At 52.4% G+C, this 18,361-nt stretch overlaps 5 non-coding genes across 5 annotated transcripts; all 5 read left to right on the top strand.

The window, feature by feature from the left end:
- Positions 1-4,484: 4,484 nt before the first annotated feature.
- trnat-ugu (transfer RNA threonine (anticodon UGU)) lies at positions 4,485-4,557 on the top strand. The gene has a single exon. It is a non-coding gene; the product is annotated as a tRNA-Thr (tRNA).
- Positions 4,558-6,824: 2,267 nt separating this feature from the next.
- Positions 6,825-6,897, top strand: trnat-agu (transfer RNA threonine (anticodon AGU)). Its single transcript has one exon. It is a non-coding gene; the product is annotated as a tRNA-Thr (tRNA).
- Positions 6,898-10,302: 3,405 nt separating this feature from the next.
- Positions 10,303-10,376, top strand: trnat-ggu (transfer RNA threonine (anticodon GGU)). The gene has a single exon. It is a non-coding gene; the product is annotated as a tRNA-Thr (tRNA).
- A 1,687-nt stretch (positions 10,377-12,063) lies between these two features.
- Positions 12,064-12,136, top strand: trnat-agu (transfer RNA threonine (anticodon AGU)). The gene has a single exon. It is a non-coding gene; the product is annotated as a tRNA-Thr (tRNA).
- A 5,480-nt stretch (positions 12,137-17,616) lies between these two features.
- On the top strand, positions 17,617-17,689 carry trnat-cgu (transfer RNA threonine (anticodon CGU)). The gene has a single exon. It is a non-coding gene; the product is annotated as a tRNA-Thr (tRNA).
- Positions 17,690-18,361: the final 672 nt, after the last annotated feature.

Genomic DNA, 18,361 nt, shown 5'->3' with positions numbered 1-18,361 from the left:
ACTCAAAATTAGCTCTGTATTTAAATTCACCGTCAATTAACAGAAGCTTTAATTATAAATATTAAATAGCTCTGAGACCGACCCTGGAACAACAGGCTCCCCTCACACCTGACTCTCTTTCCCCTTCCAAATCACTCTCTGCCTCTATCCCCACCCTCCTTTCTTTTCAGATTCTCCCCATCTCCCTCTCTCTCCCCTGCATCCTCTCTCTCTTGCCTTCGCATCTCACTCCCCTTCCCTATTCTCTCTCACTCCTTCCACTCTCTCTTTTCCCTTCCCCTCTCTTTCCTGCTCCTTCCCTGTCTTTCCCAGAGCAGGTGGCTCCATAGCTCAGGGGTTAAAGCACTGGTCTAGTTCAAATCTCACTGAGGCCGACTCAAAATTAGCTCAGTATTTAAATTCACTGTCAATTAACAAGTGCTTTATAAGTATTATAATATTAAACAATTCTGAGACCGACCCTGAAACAAAAGGCTCTCATCATTCCGCCTTCCCCATCACGTCCTGTTGTACATCTCTTTCGGTAAGGAGACCAAAATTGTGCACAATACTCCAGGTGTGGTCTCACCAAGGCCCTGTATAACTGGAGTAAGACATCCTTGCTCCTGTACTCAAACCCTCTTGCAATGAAGGCCAACGTACCATTTGCCTTCCTAACTGCTTGCTGCACCTGCATGGCTGCTTTCAATGACTCTCCCCTCACCCTCTCTCCTTCCCCCTCTCCCCTTCCCTTCTCTCTCTCACTCCTTGCCCCTCTCCCCTGAACCTCTATTTTCCCTTTCCACCCCTCTCTCTCCCCTGACCCTCTTTCTTCCTCCCTCTCTCTCCCCTTCCCCTCTCACTCATTCCTTCCCCTCTTCCTTTTCATTTTCTCCCCTCCTCTCTCTCGCCTCCCTCTCCTTCTCCCTCGCCTCCCCTGTCTCCACTCCCCTCCCTCATCCCTTTCTCTCCTTCCATCGCTCTCGCTCTCCCCTTTCCCATCAGACTCTCCCCCTCCCCACCTCTCCCATTGCCCCCCTCTCTCTCCCATTCCCCCACTCTCTCTCCCCTTCTCCCTCTCTCCCCATCCCCCGCTATACCTTCCCCCCTCGAGGGACAGAGTGAGAAGGTGAGAGACAGAAAGAAAGAGAGTGAGATTGAGAGAGACAGAGAGACAGAGAGATTGGGGCAGAGTGTGACTGAGTTGCCTTGGGATGTTTTACTACGTGAAAGACCCGATATATCGATGTTGAGAAGTGAATATTGAAGAGACGGAGGCAGGAGTCTGGGGGATGAGACACAATCTGAGCGTTTCACTGACCCCTCCTCATTCTTCAAACACACAGCACTAACTGGGGAATGACCCACAGCCCAGGGCAGGTGGCTCCATAGCTCAGGGGTTAGAGCACTGGTCTAGTAACCAGGAGTCGTGGGTTCAAATCTCAGTGGGGCCTACTCAAAATTAGCTTAATATTTAAATTCACCGTCAATTAATGAGATGTTTAATAACCCCAAGACCAACCCTGAAACTGCAGGCGACACTCTCTCTCTCTTTCTTCCCCATCATGACCAATTTGACATCTTTTTATCTCTCTCTCCCTTTCATGCTATCTCTCTTTCCACGTCTCTCATTCATCCTCCTCCCTCGCCTCACCCTCTCTCCCTCCTCCCTCTCTGCTCCCCTTCCTCCTCTCTCTTTTCCCTTTCATTTCAGATTCTCCCTTTCTCCCCCTCTCTATCCTTCCCCTTTCTCTCTCCCCTGCCTCCTCCCTCACTCTCTTTCCCAACTTTCTCCCATTCCCATCTCTCCCCTTCCCCCACTCTTTCTCACTCCTTCCACATCACTCCTCTTAACCTCTCTTGCACCTTCCCCAACTCCCTTCCCCACCCTCTCTCCCTCCCTTCCCCACTCTCTCGCCTTCCCCTACCTCTCTTTCCCCCTCTCCCTCTTTCTCCCCTCCCTTTCTCTCTCCCCTGCCCCCTCCCTAGTGGAGTGCCGCAGGGTTCAGTGCTGGGACCCCAGCTCTTTACAATATACATCAATGATTTGGATGAAGGAATTGAGTGTAATATCTCCAAGTTTGCAGATGACACTAAGCTGGGTGGCGGTGTGAGCTGTGAGGGGGACGCTAAGAGGCTGCAGGGTGACTTGGACAGGTTAGGTGAGTGGGCAAATGCATGGCAGATGCAGTATAATGTGGATAAATGTGAGGTTATCCACTTTGGGGGCAAAAACGCGAAGACAGAATATTATCTGAATGGTGACAGATTAGGAAAAGGGGAGGTGCAACGAGACCTGGGTGTCATGGTTCATCAGTCATTGAAAGTTGGCATGCAGGTACAGCAGGCGGTGAAGAAGGCAAATGGTATGTTGGCCTTCATAGCTCGGCGATTTGAGTTTCGGAGCAGGGAGGTCTTACTGTAGTTGTACAGGGCCTTGGTGAGGCCTCACCTGGTATATTGTGTTCAGTTTTGGTCTCCTAATCTGAGGAAGGACATTCTTGCTATTGAGGGAGTGCAGCGAAGGTTCACCAGACTGATTCCCGGGATGGCTGGACTGACATATGAGGAGAAACTAGAGCAACTGGGCCTTTATACACGGGAGTTTAGAAGGATGAGAGGGGATCTCATAGAAACGTATAAGATTCTGACGGGACGGGACAGGTTAGATGCGGTTAGAATGTTCCCGATGTTGGGGAAGTCCAGAACCAGGGGTCACAGTTTAAGGATAAGGGGTAAACCATTTAGGACTGAGATAAGGAGAAACTTCTTCACTCAGAGAGTTGTTAACGTGTGGAATTCCCTACCGCAGAGAGTTGTTGAGGCCAGTCCATTGGATATATTTAAGAAGGAGTTAGATGTGGCCCTTACGGCTAAAGGGATCAAGGGGTATGGAGAGAAAGCAGGAAAGGGGTACTGAGGTGAATGATCAGCCAAGATCTTCTTGAATGGTGGTGCAGGCTCGAAGGGCCGAATGGCCTACTCCTGCACCTATTTTCTATGTTTCTATGTTTCAATGTTTCTTCCCCCTCTATCTCCCCTTCCCCTCTCTCTCACTCCTTCCCCCTCTATCTCCCCTCCCCCTCTCTCTCACTCCTTCCCCCTCTATCTCCCCTCCCCCTCTCTCTCACTCCTTCCCCCTCTATCTCCCCTCCCCCTCTCTCTCACTCCTTCCCCCTCTATCTCCCCTCCCCCTCTCTCTCACTCCTTCCCCCTCTATCTCCCCTCCACTTCTCTCTCACTCCTTCCCCCTCTCTCTCCCCTCACCCTCTCTCTCCCCTTCCACACTCTCTGTCCCCTTCCCCTCCCTCTCTTTCCCCTCCCCCCACCTCTCTCCCATTCCCCTCTCTCTTCCTCCCTGTCTCCACTTCCCTCCCCTCTCTCTAACTCCTTCCCCTCTCTCTCTCTCACCTCTTTCCCCTCTCTCCCCTTCCCTTTCTCCTTTCACTCTCTCCCCATTCCTTCCCCTCTCTCTTTTCCCTTCCCCTCTCTTTCCTGCTCCTTCCCCTATCTTTCCCAGAGCAGGTGGTTCAAATCTCATTGGGGCCTACCCAAAATTAATTTAGTATTTAAGTTCCCATCTCTAATTCATTATTCTCTCTTCAGCCTCTGCCTCTTCACTCCTCCACCCCGTCCCGGTTATCTCTTTCTTTTCAGATTCTCCGCTTCTCCCTCTCTCTCTCTCCTTCCCCTCTCTCTATCTCCCCTTCCATTCTCCCCCTCGCTCTCTCACTCCTTCTCTCTCTCTCTCCTTAATCTCGCTTTCTCCTTTCCCTCTCTCTCTCCCCTGCCCGTCTTTCTTCCTCCCTGTCTCCCCTTCCCCGTCTCTCTCCCTCACTTCCACTATCTCATTCCCCTTATCCTAGATCACTTTCCCCTCCCCCTTCTCTCTCTCCACTTCCCTTCTCTCTTCCTCCCTGTCTCTCCTTCCCCCCTTTCTCACTCCTTCCCCTCACTCTCTCCCCTTCCCGCTATCTCACTTTCTCTGTGCCTCACTCATTCCCCTGGCCCTCCATCCCCTCCACATCTCCCTCTCTGTCTCCCCTCCCCCTCTCCCTCTCTCTCTCCCCACTCTCTCCCCTTCCCCGTCTGCCTTTTCACACTCCCTTTCCCTCTCCCTCTTCCCTCCCCTCCCCCTCTTCCTCCTTTTTCTCTCTCTCTTTACCCTTTTTTTTCCAATTCTCCCCTTCTCTCTCTCTCCCCTTACTTTCTCTCTCCCCTGCCTCCTCTCTCTCTCACCTTCCCCTCTCTCTCACTCCTTCCCCTCTCTTTCCTGTCCCCCTCTTTCCGCTGCCCACTTTCACACTCCCTTTGCCTTTTCACTCTCCCTTTCCCTTTCCCGCCCCCTCTCTATCCTCCCCTCCCTCCCTCCCTCCCCTCCATCTCTCCACTTCCCCTCTCTCTTCCTCCCTGTCTCCCCTTGCCCCTCTCTCTCACTCCTTCCACTCTCTCTTTTTCCTTCCCCTCTCTTAACTGCTCCTTCCCCTATCATTTTTAGTGCAGGTGGCTCCATAGCTCAGGGGTTAGAGCACTGGTCTTGTAAACCAGCGGTCGTGAGTTCAAATCTCATTGGAGCCTACTCAACATTAGCTCAGTATTTAAATTCACCGTCAATTAACAAGGGCTTCAATTATAAATATTAAACAGCTCCGAGACCGACCCTGGAACAACAGGCTCGACTCTCTCTCCCATTGACCCATTCTACATCTTTTTCCCACTATCCCGCTTTCCCTGTCTCTCACTCATTCCCCTCTCCCCCTTTTCCCCTCCCAACGCCTCCCCTCAATCTCTCCCCAACCACTTCCTTTCCGCTCCCCTCTCTTTCCTCCCGTCTCTCCCCTCCCTCCTCTATCTCTCTCTTTTCCCTTTCCTTTCAGATTTTCCCCTTCTCCCTCTCTCTCCCATTCCCCTTTCTCTATCTCCCCTTCCATTCTCTTCCTCACTGTCTCAAACCTTCCCTCTCTCTCCCCTTAACCTCTCATTCCCCTTTCCCTCTCTCTCTCTCCCCTTCCCCTCTCTTTGTGCCTTTTTCCCCTCTCTCTCCCTCACTTCCACTATCTCATTCCCCTTATCCTAGATCACTTTCCCCTCCCCCTTCTCTCTCTCCACTTCCCTTCTCTCTTCCTCCATGTCTCTCATTCCCCACTTTCTCACTCCTTCCCCTCACTCTCTCCCCTTCACGCTATCTCACTTTCTTTGTGCATCACTCATTCCCCTTGCCCTCCATCCCCTCCACATCTCCCTCTCTGTCTCCCCTCCCCCTCTCTCTCTCTCCCCCCTCTCTCCCCTTCCCCCTCTGCCTTTTCACTCTCCCTTTCCCTCTCCCTCTTCCCTCCCCTGCCCCTCTTCCTCCTTTCTCTCTCTCTCTTTACCCTTTCTTTTCCGATTCTCCCCTTCTCTCTCTCTCCCCTTACTTTCTCTCTCCCCTGCCTCCTCCCTCTCTCGCCTTCCCCTCTCTCTCGCTCCTTCCCCTCCGCTTCCGCCTCTCTCTTCCTCCCTGTCTCCCCTTCCCCCTCGCTCCCTCACTCCGTCCCCTCTCTCTTTCCCCTTCCCCTCTCTTTCCGACTCTTTTCCCGCTCTCTCCCTCACTTCCACTATCTCATTCCTCTTATCCTAGATCTCTTTCCCCTCCCCCTTCTCTCTCTCCAGTTCCCCTCTCTCTTCCTCCCTGTCTCTCTGTCATATATGTAACCTCCATGTCACACCACTGCAATACTGAATAGACTTAAGCAATGCACATCTTGACCACAAGGGGCGAACTTGTGGGAGACACTCCTTACCTGGTCGTCCAGGTACATAAAGGGAGGTCCCACGCAGGGTCATCACCTCTTGGTCCTGTGAATAAAGGTACAGGTCATGGAGTGACCTAGTCCACAGAATTTGCCTCGTGTGGGTTTTGTGCCATTGAGAAAGAACTTTACGCTCTCATTCCCCACCTTTCTCACTCAATCCCTTCTCTCCTTCCCCCCTTTCTCACTCCTTCCCCTCACTCTCTCCCCTTCCCGCTATCTCACTTTCCCCGTGCCTCACTCATTCCCCTCGCCCTCCATACCCTCCACATCTCCCTCTCTGTCTCCCCTCCCCCTCTCTCTCTCCCCCTCTCTCCCTTTCCCCCTCTGCCTTTTCACTCTCCCTTTCCCTCTCCCTCTCTCCTCCCCTCCCCTCTCTTCCTCCTCTCTCTCTCTCTTTTTCCCCTTTCTTTTCGGATTCCCCCCTTCTCCCTCTCTCTCCCCTTCCTTTCTCTCTCCCCGCCTCCTCCTTCTCTTTCCTTCCCCTGTCGCTCTCCTTCCCCTCTCTCTCACTCCTTCCCCACTCTTTCCCGTTCCCCGTCTCTATCACTCCTTCCCCTCTCTTTCCTGTCCCCCTCTCTCCACTGCCCACTTTCACATCCCCTCTGCCTTTTCACTCTCCCTTTCCCTCTCCCGTCCCCTCTCTTTCCTCGCCTCCCTCACTCTCCTCCGTCTCTCCCCTTCCCCTCTCTTTTCCTCCCTGTCACCCCTTCCCCCTCTCTCTCACTCCTTCCCCACTCTCTCCCCTTCCCCTTTCTCTCAATCCTTCCAATTGCTCTTTCCCCTTCCCCTTCTCTCTCTCCCCTTCCCCTCTCTCCTCCTCCCTGTCTCCCCTTCCCCCTCTCTCTCACTCCGTCCCTTCCCTCTCTCCCCTTCCCCCTCTCTCTCACTCCGTCCCCTCCCTCTCTCCCCTTCCCCCTCTCTCACTCCTTCCACGCTCGCTTTTCCCTTACCCCTCCCTCTCTCTCTCCCCTTCCCTCTCTCTCACTCCTTCCACTCTCTCTTTTCCCTTCCCTTCTCTTTCCTGCTCCTTCCCCTGTTTTTTCCAAAACAGGTGGCTCCATAGCTCAGGGGTTAGAGCACTGGTCTAGTAAATCAGGGGTCGTGAGTTCAAATCTCATTGGGGCCTACTCAATATTTAAATTTACTGTCAATTAACCAGGGCTTTAATTATAAATATTAAACAGCTCTGAGACCAATCCTTCAACAACAGGTTCTCGTCTGTCTTACACTCTCTCTCCCCCTCTCTCCCTTCCCCATCACGACCCGTGCTACATCTTTTTACCCCTCTCTCCCTTTCCCACGATCTCGCTTTCCTCATCTCTCACTCTGTTGTGTATCTGTAAAACTTGCTCTCACATGTTCCGCCACCAGGGAGCTCATCCCCTGAAGTCCCAAGGGATTCCATTGGGAGCACTGTGTATAAGCTGCCCCTAAGGCCTGTTCCTCACTCTGGAGAGTCTTATTAAAGACTGAGGTCACTGTTACTGTAACCTCCCTGTGTGCAATCTCATCTGTGTTAGGAACACAATACACTCATTCCCCTCTCTGTCACTCCATCCCCTCCCCGCTCTCTCTGTCTCCCCTCCCTCTCTTTCCACTACCCACTCTCACCCCCTCTCTTCCCTTCCCCCTCTGCCTTTTCCTCTCCCTTTCCCTCTCCCTCTTCCCTCCCCGCCCCCCTCTTCCTCCTCTCTCTCTTTACCCTTTCTTTTCGGATTCTCCCCTTCTCCCTCTCTCTCCCCTTCCTTTCTCTCTCCCCTGCCCCTCCCTCTCTCTCCTGACCGTCTCTCCCCTCCCCATCTCTTTCCTCTTCCCCCTCTCTCTCACTCCTTCCACTCGCTCTTTTCCCTTCTCCCTCTCTTTCCTGCTCCATCCCCTGTCTTTCCCAGAGCAGGTGTCTCCATAGCTCAGGGGTTGGAGCACTAGTCCAGTCAACCAGGGGTTGTGGGTTCAAATCTCACTGGGGCCTTTACATAAATAATTTAATATTTAAATTCCTATCTCTAATTCATTCTTCTCTCTTCCCTCTCCACTCTCCCGGCTGTTTCTTTTTTTCAGATTCTCCCCTTCTCACGCTCTCACTCCTTCCCCTCTCTCTCCACTTACCCCGCTTTCTCTCCTTCCATTCTCTGTATCCCCTTCCCCCTCTCTCTCTCACTCTTCCACTCTCTCCCCTTCCCTCTCTAATTTCATTCTCTCCGCAGTCCTTCCCCTCCCTTTCCTTTCTCCTCTGTCTTCCCTCTCTCTATCCCCTCCCCCTCTCGCCGCTACACACTCTGTCTTTTCCCTCTCCCATCCTCTCTCTTTCCTTCTCTCCCTCCCCACCCCCACCCCCACCCCCACTCTCTCTCCCCTTTCCCTCTCTCTTCCTCCCTGTCTTCCCTTCCCCCTCTCTCTCCCTCCTTCCACTCTCACTATTCCCTTCCCGTCTCTTTCCTGCTCCTTCCCCTGTATTCCCCAGAGCAGATGGCTCCGTAGCTCAGGGGTTAGAGCACTGGTTTAGTGAATTTGGGGGTCGAAAGTTCAAATCTCACTGGGGTCGCTCAAAATTGGCTTAGCATTTAAATTCACTGTCAATTAACAAGGGCTTTAATTATAAATATTAAACAGCTCCGAGACCAAACCTGGAATTACAGGCTCCCCCTCTCTTCCAAATTTCTCTCTCCCTTCCCCATCACAATCTGTTTTACAACTTTTTTTCCTCTCTCTCCCTTTCCCGCTATCTTGCTTTCCCCGTTTCTCACTAATGCCCCTCTCTTCCCCTCTCTCCTCTCACTCTCTCTCCTTCCCCCTCTCTCTCCCCTTCACCCACTCTTCCTCCTTCCCCTTCTCTCTTCTCCACCCCCTCTCTACCTATCTCCCCTTCACGCTCTTACACACTCGTTACCCTTCTTCTCTCAATCCTACCCCTCTCTTTCCCCTTCCCCCTCTCTCTCACTCCTTCCCTTCTATCTCTCCCCTTCACCCTCTCTCTCATTACCTGCCCTCTCTCCCATTCCCCTCCCTCGCTTTCCCCTTCCCCTCTCTCTCACTCCTTCTAGTCTCTCTTTTCCCTTCCCTTCTTTTTCCCACTCCTTCCTCTCTCTCCCTCTCTCTCCCCTTCCCCCTCTCTCTCCCCTTCCCCACTCTTTGCCCCCCTCGCCTCTCTCATTCCTTCCTCTCTCACTCCCCCCTTTCCCCTCTCTCCCCTTCCCTCTCCACTTTCTTTCGCTCACTTGTCCTCCTCTCTCTCCTTTGTCCTCTTTCTTCTCTCTCTCTCCCCTCCCCCTCTCTCCATTACCTACTCTCTCCCTCCGATCGCTCCTTCCCTCTCTGCCTTTTCACTCGCCCTTTCCCTTTCCCCTCCCCTCTCACCCCTCCCTCCTCTCTCGCTCTCTTTTCCCTTTCATTTCAGATTCTCCCCTTCTCCCTCTCTCTCCCCTTCCCCTTTCTCTCTCCCCTGCCTCCTCCCTCTCTTGCCTTCACATCTCTCTCCCCTTCCCCCCTCTCTCACTCACTCATTCCCTCTATTTCCCCTTCCCTCTCTAATTTCATTCTCTCCCCAGTCCTTCCCCCCCTCTCCTTTCTCCTCTGTCTTCCCTCTCTCTATCCCCTCCCCCTCTCTCCGCTACCCACTCTGTCTTTTCACTCTCCCTTTCCCTCTCCCATCCTCTCTCTTTCCTTGCCTCCCTCCCCACCCCCACCCCCACTCTCTCTCCCCTTCCCCTCTCTCTTCCTCCCTGTCTTCCCTTCCCCCTCTCTCTCACTCCTTCCCCTCTCTCTCCCCTTCCTCCTTTCTCTCACTCCTTCCCCTTTCTCTCCCCTTCTGCTCTCTCCCCTCCCCCTATCTCCCACTCCTTCCCCTCTCTCTCCCCCACTTCCACACTCTCTCTCTCTGTCCATCCCCTCCCTCTCTTTCCCCACCTCCCTCTCTTCCTCTCTCTCTCCGCTCCGGCTTTCTCTCCCCTTCCCCATTCCTCTCTCTCCCATTCGCCCCTCTCTCTCACTCCTTCCACTCCCTCTTTTCCCTTCCCCTCTCTTTCCTGCTCCTTCCCCTACCTGTCCCAGAGCAGGTGACTCCATAGCTCAGGGGTTAGAGCACTGGCATGGTAAACCAGGGGTCGTGAGTTTAAGTCTCTTTGGGGTCTACTCAAATTAGCTCAGTATTTAAATTCACCGTCAATTAACAAGGGCTTTAATTATAAATATTAAACAGCTCTGAGACCAAACCTGGAACAACAGGCTCCGCTCACACCCTTCCAAATGTCTTTGTGCCTCTGTCTCCTTCCCCTCCCTCCTTTCTTTTTAGATTCTCCCCTTCTCCCTTTCTCTCTCCCCTGCCTCCTCCCTCTCTTGCCGACGCATCTCTCTCCCCTTCCCTATTCTCTCACTCCTTCCACACTCCCTCTCCGCTTCCCTTCCCTCTCTTTTCCCTCCACTCTCTCACTCCTTCCCCACTCTCTCCCCTACCCCCTCTCTCTCACTCCTTCCACTCTCTCTTTTCCCTTCCCCTCTCTTTCCAGCTCCTTCCCCTGTCTTTTTCAGAGCAGGTGGCTCCATAGCTCAGGGGTTATAGCACTGGTCTGGTAAACCAGCGGTCCTGAGTTCAAATCTCACTGGGGTTCACTCAAAATTAGTTGAGTATTTAAATTTGCCGTCAATTAACAAGGGTTTTATAAGTATTACAATATTAAACAGTTCTGAGACTGATCCCGGAACAAAAGGCTCACTTCTCGTCTTTCCCCCTTACCCATCGTGACCTGTTAGACATCTTTTTAGCTATCTCGCTTTCCCCATCTCTCACTCATTCATCGAAACATAGAAACATAGAAAATGGGAGCAGGAGCAGGCCATTCGGCCCTTCGAGCCTGCACCACCATTCAATATGATCATGGTTGATCCTCTATCCCAACACCATATTCCCGCTTTCTCCCCATACCCCTTGATGCCTTTTGTGTCCAGAAATCGATCTGTCTCCCTCTTAAATATATTCAGTGACTTGTCCTCCACAGCCTCCTGTGGTAGAGAATTCCACAGGTTCACCACCCTCTGAGTGAAAACATTTCTCCTCATCTCGCTCCTAAATTTCCTACCCCGTATCCTGAGACTGTGTGATCCCTTGTTCTCGACTTCCCAGCTCCCGGGGAAACATCCTCCCCACATCCAGTCTGTCCAACCCCGTCAGAATTTTATACCTTTCAATCAGATCCCCTCTCATTCTTCTAAACTCCAGTGAACACAGGCCCAGTCGACCCAATCTCTCCTCATACCACAGTCCTGCCATCCCAGGAATCAGTCTGGTGAACCTTCGCTGCACTCCCTCTATGGCAAGTATATCCTTCCTTAGGTAAGGAGACCAAAACTGTACACAATACTCCAGGTGTGGTCTCACCAAGGCCCTGTATTACTGGAGTAAGACATCCTTGCTCCTGTACTCAAACCCTCTTGCAATGAATGCCAACGTACCATTTGCCTTCCTAACTGTTTGCTGCACCTGCATGGCTGCTTTCAATGACTCTCCCTTCCAACTCTCTCCCCTCACCCTCTCTCTTTCCCCCTCTCACCCCTTCCCCTCTCTCTCTCCTTCCCCCTCTCTCCCCTTAACCTCTCTTTCACCTTCCCCCCTCTCTCTCCCCTGCCCCTCTTTCTTCCTCCCTCTCTCTCCCCTTCCCCTCTCTCTCTCATACCTACCCCTCTCTCCTTCTCCTACCCCTCTATTTCCAACTCTTTACCCTCCCTCTCTCTCCTCTTCCCCGTCTCTCGCTCGCCTTCTCCCTCACTCTCTCCCCTTCTTCCCTAACTCTCCCCTTCCCCTCTCACTCATTCCTTCCCCTCTTCCTTTTAATTTTCTCCCCTCCTCTCTCTCGCCTCCCTCCCCTTCTTCCTGCCCTCCCCTGTCTCCACTCCCCTCCCTCCTCCCTTTCCCTCCTTCCCTCGCTCTCGCTCTCCCCTTCCCCATCAGACTCTCCCCCTCCCCACCTCTCCCATTCCCCCCTCTCTCTCCCATTCCCCCCCTCTCTCCCTTCTCCCTCTCTCCCCTTCCACCGCTCTACCTTCCCCCCTTGAGAGACAGAGTGTGAAGGTGAGAGACAGAAAGAAAGAGAGACAGAGAGATTGAGCCAGAGTGTGACTGAGTTGCCTTGGGATGTTTTACTACGTGAAAGACCCGATATATCGATGTTGAGAGGCGAATATTGAAGAGACGGAGGCAGGAGTCTGGGGGATGAGACACAATCTGAGCGTTTCACTGACCACTCCTCATTCTTCAAACACACAGCACTAACTGGGGAATGACCCACAGCCCACAGCAGGTGGCTCCATAGCTCAGGGGTTAGAGCCCTGATCTAGTAAACCAGGGGTCGTGGGTTCAAATCTCACTGGGGCCTACTCAAAGTTAGCTCAGTATTTAAGTTCATTGTCAATTAACAGGAGCTTTAATTATAAATATAAAACAGCTCCAAGACTGATTCCTGGGATGACTGCACTGACATATGAGGAGAAACTGGGCCTTTGATTATTTGAGTTTAGAAGGATGAGAGTGGATCTCAAAGAAACATACAAGATTCTGATGGGACGGGACAGGTTAGATGCGGGTCGATGGTTCACGATGTTGGGGAAGTCCAGAATCAGGGGATACAGTTTTAGGATAAGGGGTAGGCCATTTAGGACTGAGATGAGGAGAAACTTCTTCACTCAGAGAGTTGTTAACCTGTGGAGTTCCCTGCCGCAGAGAGCTGTTGAGGCCAGTTCATTGGATATATTTAAGAGGGAGTTAGATATGGCCCTTACGGCTAAAGGGATCAAAGGATATGGAGAGAAAGCAGGAAAGGGGTACTGAGGGAATGATCAACCATGATCTTATCGAATGGAGGTGCAGGCTCAAAGGGCCGAATGGCCTACTCCTGCACCTATTTTCTATATTTCTATGTTTCTTCTCCCTCTCTCTCCTCTCCCCCTCTCTCTCACTCCTTCCCCCTCTCTCTTCCCTCACACTCTCTCTCCTCTTCCACACTCTCTCTCCCCTTCCCCTCCCTCTCTTTCCCTTGCCCTCTCTCTCTTCCTTTCCCCTCTCTCTTCCTCCCTGTCTACACTTCCCTCCCCTCCCTTTCACTCCTTCCCCCTCTCTCTTCCCTCACACTCTCTCTCCCCTTCCATTCTCGATCTCCCCCTCTTCCCCTCTCTCCCCTTCCCACTCTAATTTCATTTTCTTCCCTCTCTCTATCCACTCCCCCACTCTCTCAACCCCTCTGCCCTTTCTCTCTCCCATCCCCTCTCTTTCCTGCCCTCCTTCCCCATTCCCACTCTCTCTCCCTTTCCCCTCTCTCTTCCTCTCTATCTCCCCTTCCCCATCTCTCTCACTCCTTCTCCTTTCTCTCCCCTTAAGCTCTATCCCCTCCCCTCTCTCACACACCTTCCCCTTTCTCTCCCCTTAAGCTCTATCCCCTTCCCTCTCTCACACACCTTCCCCTCTCTCTCCCCCCCTTCCAAGCTTTCCACCCCTCTCTCTTCCCTGCCCCTCTTTCTTCCTCCCTCTGTCTCCCCTTCCCCTCTCACTCATTCCTTCCCCTCTTCCTTTTCATTTTCTCCCCTCCTCTCTCTCGCCTGCCTCTCCTTCTCCCTCGCCTCCCCTGTCTCCACTCCCCTCCCTCATCCCTTTCCCTCCTTCCCTCGCTCTCGCTCTCCCCTTTCCCATCAGACTCTCCCCCTCCCCACCTCTCCCATTGCCCCCTCTCTCTCCCATTCCCCCGCTCTCTCCCCATCCCCCGCTCTACCTTCCCCCCTCGAGGGACAGAGTGAGAAGGTGAGAGACAGAAAGAAAGAGAGTGAGATTGAGAGAGACAGAGAGACAGAGAGATTGGGGCAGAGTGTGACTGAGTTGCCTTGGGATGTTTTACTACGTGAAAGACCCGATATATCGATGTTGAGAAGTGAATATTGAAGAGACGGAGGCAGGAGTCTGGGGGATGAGACACAATCTGAGTGTTTCACTGACCCCCTCCTCATTCTTCAAACACACAGCACGAACTGGGGAATGACACAGCCCAGGGCAGGTGGCTCCATAGCACTGGTCTCGTAACCAGGAATTTTGGGTTCAAATCTCACTGCGGCCTACTCAAAATTAGCTCAATATTTAAATTCACCGTCAATTAACAAGATGTTTAATTATAAATATTAAATAGCAACGAGACCAACCCTGGAACTACAGGTTACACTCTCTTTCTCTTTCTTCCCCATCATGACCAATTCGACATCTTTTTATCCCTCTCTCCCTTTCATGCTATCTCTCTTTCCACGTCTCTCATTCATCCTCCTCCCTCGCCTCACCCTCTCTCCCTCCTCCCTCTCTGCTCCCCTCCCTCCTCTCTCTTTTCCCTTTCATTTCAGATTCTCCCCTTCTCCCCCTCTCTATCCTTCCCCTTTCTCTCTCCCCTGCCTCCTCCCTCACTCTCTTTCCCAACTTTCTCCCATTCCCGTCTCTCCCCTTCCCCCACTCTTCCTCACTCCTTCCACATCACTCCTCTTAACCTCTCTTGCACCTTCCCCAACTCCCTTCCCCACCCTCTCTCCCTCCCTTCCCCACTCTCTCGTCTTCCCCTACCTCTCTTTCCCCCTCTCCCTCTCTCTCCCCTCCCTTTCTCTCTCCCCTGTCCCCTCCCTAGTGGAGTGCCGCAGGGTTCAGTGCTGGGACCCCAGCTCTTTACAATATACATCAATGATTTGGATGAAGGAATTGAGTGTAATATCTCCACGTTTTCAAATGACACTAAGCTGGGTGGCAGTGTGAGCTGTAAGGGGGACGCTAAGAGGCTGCAGGGTGACTTGGACAGGTTAGGTGAGTGGGCAAATGCATGGCAGATGAGTATAATGTGGATAAATGTGAGGTTATCCACTTTGGGGGCAAAAACGCAAAGACAGAATATTATCTGAATGGTGACAGATGAGGAAAAGGGGAGGTGCAACGAGACCTGGATGTCATGGTACATCAGTCATTGAAAGTTGGCATGCAGGTACAGCAGGTGGTGAAGAAGGCAAATGGTATGTTGACCTTCATAGCTCGGGGATTTGAGTATAGGAGCAGGGAGGTGTTGCTACAGTTGTACAGAGCCTTGGTGAGGCCACACCTGGAATATTGTGTTCAGTTTTGGTCTCCTAATCTGAGGAAGGACATTCTTGCTATTGAGGGAGTGCAGCGAAGGTTCACCAGACTGATTCCCGGGATGGCTGGACTGACATATGAGGAGAAACTAGAGCAACTGGGCCTTTATACACGGGAGTTTAGAAGGATGAGAGGGGATCTCATAGAAACGTATAAGATTCTGACGGGACTGGACAGGTTAGATGCGGTTGGAATGTTCCCGATGTTGGGGAAGTCCAGAACCAAGGGACACAGTCTAAGGATAAGGGGTAGACCATTTAGGACTGAGATAAGGAGAAACTTCTTCACTCAGAGAGTTGTTAACCTGTGGAATTCCCTACACAGAGAGTTGTTGAGGTCAGTTCATTGTATATATTTAAGGAGTTAGATATGGCCCTTACTGCTAAACGGATGAAGGGGTATGGAGAGAAAGCAGGAAAGGGGTACTGAGGGAATGATCAGCCAAGATCTTATTGAATGGTGGTGCAGGCTCGAAGGGCCGAATGGTCTACTCCTGCACCTATTTTTTATGTTTCTATGTTTCTATGTTTCTTCCCCCTCTCTCTCCCCTCCCCCTCTCTCTCACTCCTTCCCCTTCTCTCTCCCCTCACCCTCTCTCTCCCCTTCCACACTCTCTCTCCCCTTCCCCTCCCCTCTCACCCCTCCCTCCTCTCTCGCTCTCTTTTCCCTTTCATTTCAGATTCTCCCCTTCTCCCTCTCTCTCCTCTTCCCCTTTCTCTCTCCCCTGCCTCCTCCCTCTCTTGCCTTCACATCTCTCTCCCCTTCCCCTCTCTCTCTCTCACTCGTTCCCTCTATTTCCCCTTCCCTCTCTCACTCCTACCCCTCTCTCCCTCCACTTCCCCTCGCTCTCTTCCCCTCCCTCTCCCTCCCCTTCCCCTCCCTCTCTCTCCACTTCCCCCTCTCTCTCACTCCTTCCACGCTCTATTTTCCTTACCCCTCTCTTCCCTGCTCCTTCCCATCTTTCCCAGAGCAGGTGGCTCCATAGCTCAGGGGTTAGAGCACTGCTCCAGTAAACCAGGGGTCGTGAGTTCAAATCTTTCTGGATCCTTCACAAAATTAGCTCCGTATTTAAATTATTAAGGGTGTCAAATATAAATATTAAACAGCTTTGAGACTGACCTTGGAACAACAGTGTTCCTTCACTCTGCCTTCCCCATCATGACATCTTTTCCTGCTATCTCACTTCCCCCGTGTCTCACTCATTCAGAGAAACACAGAAACATGTGAAATAGGAGCAGGAGGAAGCCATTCGGCCCTTCGAGCCTGCACCACCATTCAATATGATCATGGCTGATCCTCTATCCCAACACCATATTCCTGCTTACCTCCCCATACCTTTTGTGTCTAGAAATCTATCTGTCTCCCTCTTAAATATATTCAGTGACTTGTCCTCCACAGCCTTCTGTGGTAGAGAATTCCACAGGTTCACCTCCCTCTGAGTGAAAACATTTCTCCTCATCTCGCTCCTAAATTTCCTACCCCGTATCCTGAGACTGTGTGATCCCTTGTTCTAGACTTCCCAGCCCCCGGGGAAACATCCTCCCCACATCCAGTCTGTCCAACCCCGTCAGAATTTTATACCTTTCAATCAGATCCCCTCTCATTCTTCTCAACTCCAGTGAATACAGGCCCAGTCGACCCAATCTCTCCTCATACCACAGTCCTGCCATCCCAGGAATCAGTCTGGTGAACCTTCGCTGCACTCCCTCTATGGCAAGTGTATCCTTCCTGAAGTAAGGAGACCAAAACTGCACACAATACTCCAGGTGTGGTCTCACCAAGGCCCTGTATAACTGGAGTAAGACATCCTTGCTCCTGTACTCAAACCCTCTTGCAATGAAGGCCAACGTACCATTTGCCTTCCTAACTGCTTGCTGCACCGGCATGGCTGCTTTCAATGACTCTCCCCTCCAACTCTCTCCCTTTCCCGTTCTCTCCCCTTCCCCTCTCTCCCCTTCCCCTCTCTCTCTCACTCCTTACCCCACTCCCCATAACCTCTCTTTCCCCTTTCCCCCTTCTCTCTCCCCTGCCCCTCTTTCTTCCTCTCTCTCTTTCCCCTTCCCCTCTCTCCTTCTCCGTCCCCTCTATTTCAAATTCCTTACCCTCTCTCTCTCCTCTTACCCCTCTCTCGCTCCCCTTCTCCATCTCTCTCTCCGTATTCCTCTCTCTCTCTTCCCTTCGCCTCTCGCTCACTCCTTTCCCTCTTCCTTTTCATTTTCTCCCCTCCTTTCTCTCGCATCCCTCTCCTTCTCCCTCGCCTCCCCTGTCTCCACTCCCCTCCCTCATCCCTTTCCCTCCTTCCCTCACTCTCACTCTCCCCTGTCCCATCAGACTCTCCCCCTCCCCACCTCTCCCATTGCCCCCTCTCTCTCCCATTCCCCCCCTCTCTCTCCCCTTCTCCCTCTCTCCCCTTCCCCCGCTCTATCTTCGCCCCTCGAGGGACAGAGTGAAAAGGTGAGAGACAGAAAGAAAGAGAGTGAGATTGAGAGAGACAGAGAGGCAGAGAGAGATTGAGGCAGAGTGTGACTGAGTTGCCTTGGGATGTTTTACTACGTGAAAGATCCGATATATCGATGTTGAGAGGTGAATATTGAAGAGACGGAGGCAAGAGTCTGGGGGATGAGACACAATCTGAGCGTTTCACTGACCCCTCCTCATTCTTCAAACACACAGCACTAACTGGGGAATGACCCACAGCCCAGGGCAGGTGGTTCCATAGCTCAGGGGTTAGAGCACTGGTCTCGTAAACCAGGGGTCGTGGGTTCAAATCTCACTGGGACCTTTGCATAATTAATTTAGTATTTAAATTCCCATCTCTAATTTGTTATTCTCTCTTCCGCCTCTGACTCTCCATTCCCAGCTGCCTCTTCCTTTTCAGATTCTCCCCTTCTCACTCTCTCACTCTCTCACACCTTCCCCACTCTCTTCCCTTCCACTCACTGTCTCCCCTTCCCTCTCTTATTTCATTCTCTCTCCTCTCCTTCCCCCCTCTCTCCTTCCTCCTCTATCTTCCCTCTCTCTATCCCCTCCCCCTCTCTCCGCTACCCACTCTCTCACCCCCTCTGCCTTTTCCCTCTCCCGTCCTCTCTCTTTCCTCCCCTCCCTCCCTCCCCACCCCCACTCTCTCTCCCCTTCCCCTCTCTCTTCCTCCCTGTCTTCCCTTCCCTCTCTCTCTCACTCCTTCCCCTTTCTCTCCCCTTCTGCTCTCTCCCCTCCCCCTCTCTCCCAATCCTTCCCCTCTCTGCCCCCCCGCTTCCAAACTCTCTCACTCTGTCCATCCCCTCCCTCTCTTTCCCCACCTCCCTCTCTTCCTCTCTCTCTCCCCTCCGCTCTCTCTCCCCTTCCCCATTCCTCTCTCTCCCATTCTCCCCTCTCTCTCACTCCTTCCACTCTCTCTTTTCCCTTCCCCTCTCTTTCCTGCTCCTTCCCCGACCTGTCCTAGAGCGGGTGACTC

This window comes from Pristiophorus japonicus, unplaced genomic scaffold (genome assembly GCF_044704955.1).
Source record: "Pristiophorus japonicus isolate sPriJap1 unplaced genomic scaffold, sPriJap1.hap1 HAP1_SCAFFOLD_592, whole genome shotgun sequence".
NCBI classification, from domain to species: domain Eukaryota; kingdom Metazoa; phylum Chordata; class Chondrichthyes; family Pristiophoridae; genus Pristiophorus; species Pristiophorus japonicus.
This window is presented reverse-complemented; position numbering and strand designations above follow the sequence as displayed.